Source organism: Macrobrachium rosenbergii, chromosome 21, assembly GCF_040412425.1.
Source record: "Macrobrachium rosenbergii isolate ZJJX-2024 chromosome 21, ASM4041242v1, whole genome shotgun sequence".
NCBI classification, from domain to species: domain Eukaryota; kingdom Metazoa; phylum Arthropoda; class Malacostraca; order Decapoda; family Palaemonidae; genus Macrobrachium; species Macrobrachium rosenbergii.
In genome coordinates, this window is record NC_089761.1 from 69,814,189 (window position 1) to 69,820,163 (window position 5,975).

General features: G+C 43.3%; 1 long non-coding RNA gene across 1 annotated transcript; it reads left to right on the plus strand.

Moving 5' to 3' along the window:
• Positions 1-4,433: 4,433 nt before the first annotated feature.
• On the plus strand, positions 4,434-5,703 carry LOC136849640 (uncharacterized). The gene is made up of 2 exons (XR_010856343.1): positions 4,434-4,536; positions 5,525-5,703. It is a non-coding gene; the product is annotated as an uncharacterized lncRNA (long non-coding RNA).
• Positions 5,704-5,975: the final 272 nt, after the last annotated feature.

A 5,975-nucleotide genomic window follows, 5' to 3' on the forward strand; every position in this document is an offset into this window, starting at 1 on the left:
CAGCTCGAGAGGGGAGCAGCAGCAAGCTGAAGGATGACGTTGGCGGTCCTTCGTTGGTCAGCTCATCAATACAAGTGCGAGAGCGGCTTCGGAGTTTCCTAGATGAGGCATCAGGGCTCCGAGTGGTGGGGTGGGTCATCTCAGGAGGGTCGGACATCTACTGAGAACTCGAGGCAGCGGGAATGTTGGGAAACAGCGAGGCGGGGAGGTCTGTCGGCCCGGCGTGGGTGCGTCATCGCTTGAGTCAGCCAGGTCCTTGGTCACTCCAGGGTCACCAGTGTGGACGAGGTTGGTGACCTAATGGCTGGATGTTTTACTGGTTTATTGGTAGTTCCTTACTGAGATTTTTGTACAGAGATCTTCAAGATATTGTTAGCGCGTGTGTCATGTATGTCTTGCGTAAGTGCAAGACTTGTTATATAACGCCGTCCGTAGGCGCGTTCAGTTCAAGCACAGCTGGATGTTGCGTGTGCTGTAGGTATAAGTGTAGTCAGTTATTATTATTGTTAGTATCAGATCTGACTATAGGCACGATCCTATGAGTTCTACCTCATGTATGTAGAGATATAATTCCTTGTGTATAGAGGCTCCGATGCTCCTTATGTGTGATTCCATTGTATATACTTTTGTATTTTTTGTATACATCTCTTACACTTCTTCTCAAATGTGGCAGAGAATAAACCTGAGCTGAAAGGTATAGCTTTATTGTAAGCCTTCATCCTCGGACATCTCACGAAATGGGCCAGAGCTATAAATGTAATACATCATATTTACTAACTGCAGGTAGAACGAAGAATTGTCATTATCTGTTATAAATACCAACACCTCCAATTAGCGATGAGGATGGGATCAAACCTCCAAATACTAATCACATCATGTTACACTTGCAGGTAGAGCAGAGAATTGTAGTATGTGTTATAAATACCAGCATCAGTGGCGAAGCGGATGGGATCAAACCATCTTCATCATCATATTTACCTTGTTTTGAGTAAGAACGAAAGAATTATGTATGTGTTATAAATACCAACACATCAATGGCGCGAGGATGGGATCAAACCTCAAATATAAATACATCTATATTACTAACTTGCAGGGTAGAGGCTTGAAGGGTGTAGTATCTGTTATAAATACCAACACATCAGTGGCAGCGAAGTGATTTACGACGCAGCAGACAAATGGAGCCTAACCTCGCTGGCATCACATTCTTCAAGCCTGCAAGACTAGCTAACCATGGGCGAGTCTACCTAAGTAAGAAGACAATCTCAACTGGATGCCTTCAACACACTCGAACCAGCATTCTTCAAGCGCTGCGCCAAGTTGGGAGTGCCAAAAAGGACAAATAGGTTCTGAGGTAAAAAAGAGCTAAGTAGGTCTACCCAAATATAGCCTACATCAGAACACAAGGTAGGAGTGAGAGTTAACTAAAAAATAAGGTGATTTAGCCTAGATAGAAATTTAGTGAATTATAAACTAGGTTTGACATAGTCTAATATAGCCTAACCTAGGTTCAAAACTATCAATTGTTAGCCTAAGTACAAATGCTTCCAAGTTCCTAGCCTAACTAAAACTTCAAGTACCTAACAGCAAACATGCCGATAGATATCAAAGTCTAGACTGCTTTAGTATCGGAGAGGATCCTAAGTCAGTGGGTACAAGATGGAAACAGTGGATAGGCAGTTTGAAATTTACCTAGAAGCACTAGGAAAGTTGATAAAAGCAGCAGAAGGCTTTATTGCTTCATACTGCAGGTAAGGAAGTTCAGGAAGTATACAAAACTTTGAATCTAACGAATGGTTCTCTGGAGGACACAATTGAAGGGCTTACAAACTATTTTGCTCCTCAAGTCAATAAATACTTTGAGCGTCATCAGTTCGTACTAGCATCACAAGAATCAGGTGAGAAAATAGACACTTTTGTGACCAGGTTAAAAAAATTAGCTGCTACTTGTGAATTTGTTGATATAGAAGAGAGGTTAATAGAGAGAATTATAGAAGGAAGTAACTCACAAGAGCTACAAAAGCAATTGCTAGAACTTATGTTTGGTGGCCAGGTGTGGATAGGGACATTGAAAATTTGGTGAAAAAGTGTATGAATTGTGCATTGCAACAAAATAATCCTAAACAAACAAGAATGCATCCATGGAATTACCCGATACCCATGGCAACGTGTCATATAGATTTTGCAGGTCCATTTTTAGGATACTCATATTTGATATTAGTAGATGCATATAGTAAGTGGCCAGAAGTTATACCAATGCAAACATCATCGGTAGTAACTATAAAATCACTCATGCAAATCTTTGCAACGCATGGTTTGCCAGAAAGAATAGTGTCAGAAGACGTGGGCAACGTCTGATTGTTTGGAAGAGACGGTGACGGGCTCTTACAATACTCCCCCCCCCCAAAGCGGGCATCGATGTGGAAATTGTCTTGCCGACAATTGTAGTTGGCTCGAAGGGATTGGGCTAGGGGCAGGTAGGAGGCTGAAGGGCGGCGCCAGCCGGCAGGAGCTCGAGGAGGACAGGAGCGGGTTGAAGGGTGACGTCAGATGATCCAGCTCAAGAGGAGCGGCAGCAGGCTGAAGGATGACATTGGCTGGTCCTTCGTTGGTCAGCTCGTCCAGTACGAGTGTGGGGCAGCTTCAGGTTTCCTGGATGAGGCATCCAGGGCTCCGGTGGTGGGGTGGGTCATCTCGGAGGGTCGGACTTCTACTGAGAACTCGGGAATGGCAGGAAGCAGCGAGGCGAAGCGGTCTGTCAGCCGCTGGTCGTCATCTTGGGTCGGCCAGGTCCTTCAGGTCACTCCGGGGTCAACAGGTGAAGTACTGGGGATTGAATGACATACTGGCTGGGTGTTTACTGGTTTATTGGTAGTTCCTTACTGAGATTAATGTACAGAATCTTTGAAGATGTTATCGACGTGTGGCGAAGCGGTAAAATGCGCGTCTACACACAGACGAAACAAAACAGAGGTACAGACTCACGCATCTGTGTTTGTCGGCAGACAAACAGATGGCGATATCAAGAGACATAATTAACATACAGTGATGAAACATATATCAATGGAAAGGCCAGGAAATTTCACATGTGGCCAATTGCATGAGATTCAAGACAGATTAATGAATACAATGAAGTAGCATAATATATGTGAAATGGAGAGACGTTTGGCGTCTTCACAAACAGAAACACACATACAGTTTGGTACAGAAGATTCGTTGGAACATTATGAGTACATGATTAGAATGCTTGCATGGCAATGCAAGTAGTTGTGATTGTACACAAATCAAGACAACAATGGTTAGGGAGAAACAGACGGAAATATTGTATGGTTGAAATCGCGTTCCCTTAGAGAAAGAAAACGAGATGCTCTTGTTGTCTTGTCCACTCCGATGGATGACGCTTGACGAACGCTCGAACACACACGTTTGGAAGAGACGGCGTCAGGCTCTTACAAATACTCTCCCCCAAGATGTGGGTAACGTCTGATTAATTGGCCCGGCTGCGGAGACGACTGCTCAGGCAGAGGGTGCAGTATGGTTGTGTTTGGAAGGGACGGTGTCGGGCGACGGTCTTACAATACTCCTCCCCCCAAGTGACGATCGATGCGGAAATTGCCTTGCCGACAATTGTAGTTGGCTCGAAGGGCTTGGGCTAGGGGCGAGTAGGAGGCTGAAGGGCGGCGCCGGCCGGCAAAAGCTCAAGGAGGACAGGAGCGGGTTGAAGGATGACGTCGGACGATCCTTTGGTGGCCGGCTCGAGGGCTGTAGGATGACGGCGGCTGATCCTTGGTAGCCAGCTCGAGAGGGGCAGCAGCAGGCTGAAGGGTGACGTTGGCTGGTCCTTTGTTGGTCAACTCATCCAGTACAAATGTGGGGGCGGCTTCAGGTTTCCTGGATGAGGCATCCAGGGTTCCAGTGGTGGGGTGGGCCATCTCAGAGGGTCGGACATCTACTGAGAACTTGGGAATGGCAGGAAACAGCGAGGCGGCAAAGGGTCTGTCGGCACGTGGGTCGTCATCTTGGGTCGGCCAGGTCCTTTGGGTCACTCCGGGGTCACAAGTGTAAGGACTAGGGATTGCGTGACATACTGGCTGGGTGTTTACTGGTTTATTGGTAGTTCCTTACTGAGATTTTTGTACAGAATCTTCAAAGATGTTATTGACGCGTGCGAGCAGTAAAGTAGCGTCTACATGTAATGGGAAAAATATGCCTTTAATTATTGATTTGTTTAGGAATTGATTCATCATCCTCCTCTAATATCTTTACACTACTGTTGTAAGAGTGATTGTGATTATAAAAATGTTTTCATTTTTGTTGTGGACATCGAATGCATAGAAGTGTAGCCAGTCCCTTGTTTTGTTTTTTCTTTCGCTCTGAATGTGAGCGCTGTCCTGAATCTTTTGTCTGCATATTGGTAACACTAAAGAAACATGTAAGGACGAGAACACTGTTGGTGTGAAAAGGACGTCAAGCGGTCCACCCTTCATTTTGGCTATTTTACCAAATTATTAATACAAGTTATTATCTATCCCTTGCAAGGTAAGCTTTTAAAGTCATAATATTACCGTTAGTTCATTAGTTGGAACAGATCAGTATCATGAAAGAACAGCAGCAGACGAAGATTTAAGTGCAGCGTTGTTGCATGCCCAGTCAAACGTGATTGCAACGCCTTAATGTGAAAATTTTCGTAGTCGTGAAATATTCTTCACATTCATTAGTTGTCATGATATTTTGCTGTGTTAGTTTGAGTTGTAACTTAGCGTTTGATAGGGTTGTAAAACGTTAGGAAAAGATAGTTATAAGTATTTTGTTTATGTAAAGTTTTGTAGATACCAGTGCCTAAAGGGGCCAAAAATGGCTGTCCGACAGGGTATCTTGGGTTTACCCTACCTCCCTCATGGAAGTTTCCACTGCCGATCACGATTTTAGACTAGGCTATACTGTAATTTAAGAAGGCCTACCCCTAGACTAATTCTGTTTGAATGAGGAATTATGACAATTTTTTGTTAAAAATAGCTTAGGCTATATATATAAAAGTTCATGAAGACTTAATTACATAGGACTTAGCCTATACCCTCATTAAACTAACCTAACTTGTGGCCTATTGTAACCTAGTCAAAAATCAGCCATGTAAACTTTGCATAGGCTATCCTTAACGATTTCTGAAGAGGCCTAGCCTAGACTATATCCTGTTGAAAGGCACCTTAGCCTAGTTTTACCTCATTTTAGTTTAAGTGTTTCTCAGAAATCTTTCAGGTAGCCTTATCCATTGACATATGTTGTGTACAAAACATTTAGTACTGTGTGGAGTAGGGTATCAAATGATTTACACCTTACTGTAAATTAATTGATTCAGGGGTGCTCCATTTTGATACTTATCCTGTTGTGAAGGAAAAGCAATTCCCATAGTATGTAGTTCATATGTTTTTTGAGATCTCTCAATATAACGAGTTATTATTTTTGTTGTTTTAAAAATACTCACTCGTTGTTTTCTTGAAATAAAATTAAATAAAAGGAATATTTCCAGGGACCTAGTTCAGGAGTCCTGAAGAATATGTAAATTGGACCTAGTTCAGGAGTCCTGAAGAATATGTAAATTGGATCTAGTCCAGGAGTTCTGAAGACTATGTAAATTAACCAAGTCCGGGAAACTAGACCTGGGAGAAATTTGGCATGATGTAATAAGTAATAAAGAAACGAACTGAGTACCAGGGATTTTCTTCAATACCATCATGCCTTACCACTAAAAATGAAATCAGCACTTCAATTGCCTCCCAGTGGGAAGACATCACCTGGCCTCATCAGTAATAAGACCCGTACATCCAAGGAATATCATGTAATAGCAGGTAGGACAGGACTACCCTAATTCCCTGGCAGCGTAAGCGTCAGTAGTCTTCATACCTACCGTGTCAACTATGACACAGTACCATTCTCCGACCCTGTCTCCAGGCAAGAAGACTGACAACAGTGCATCTGTA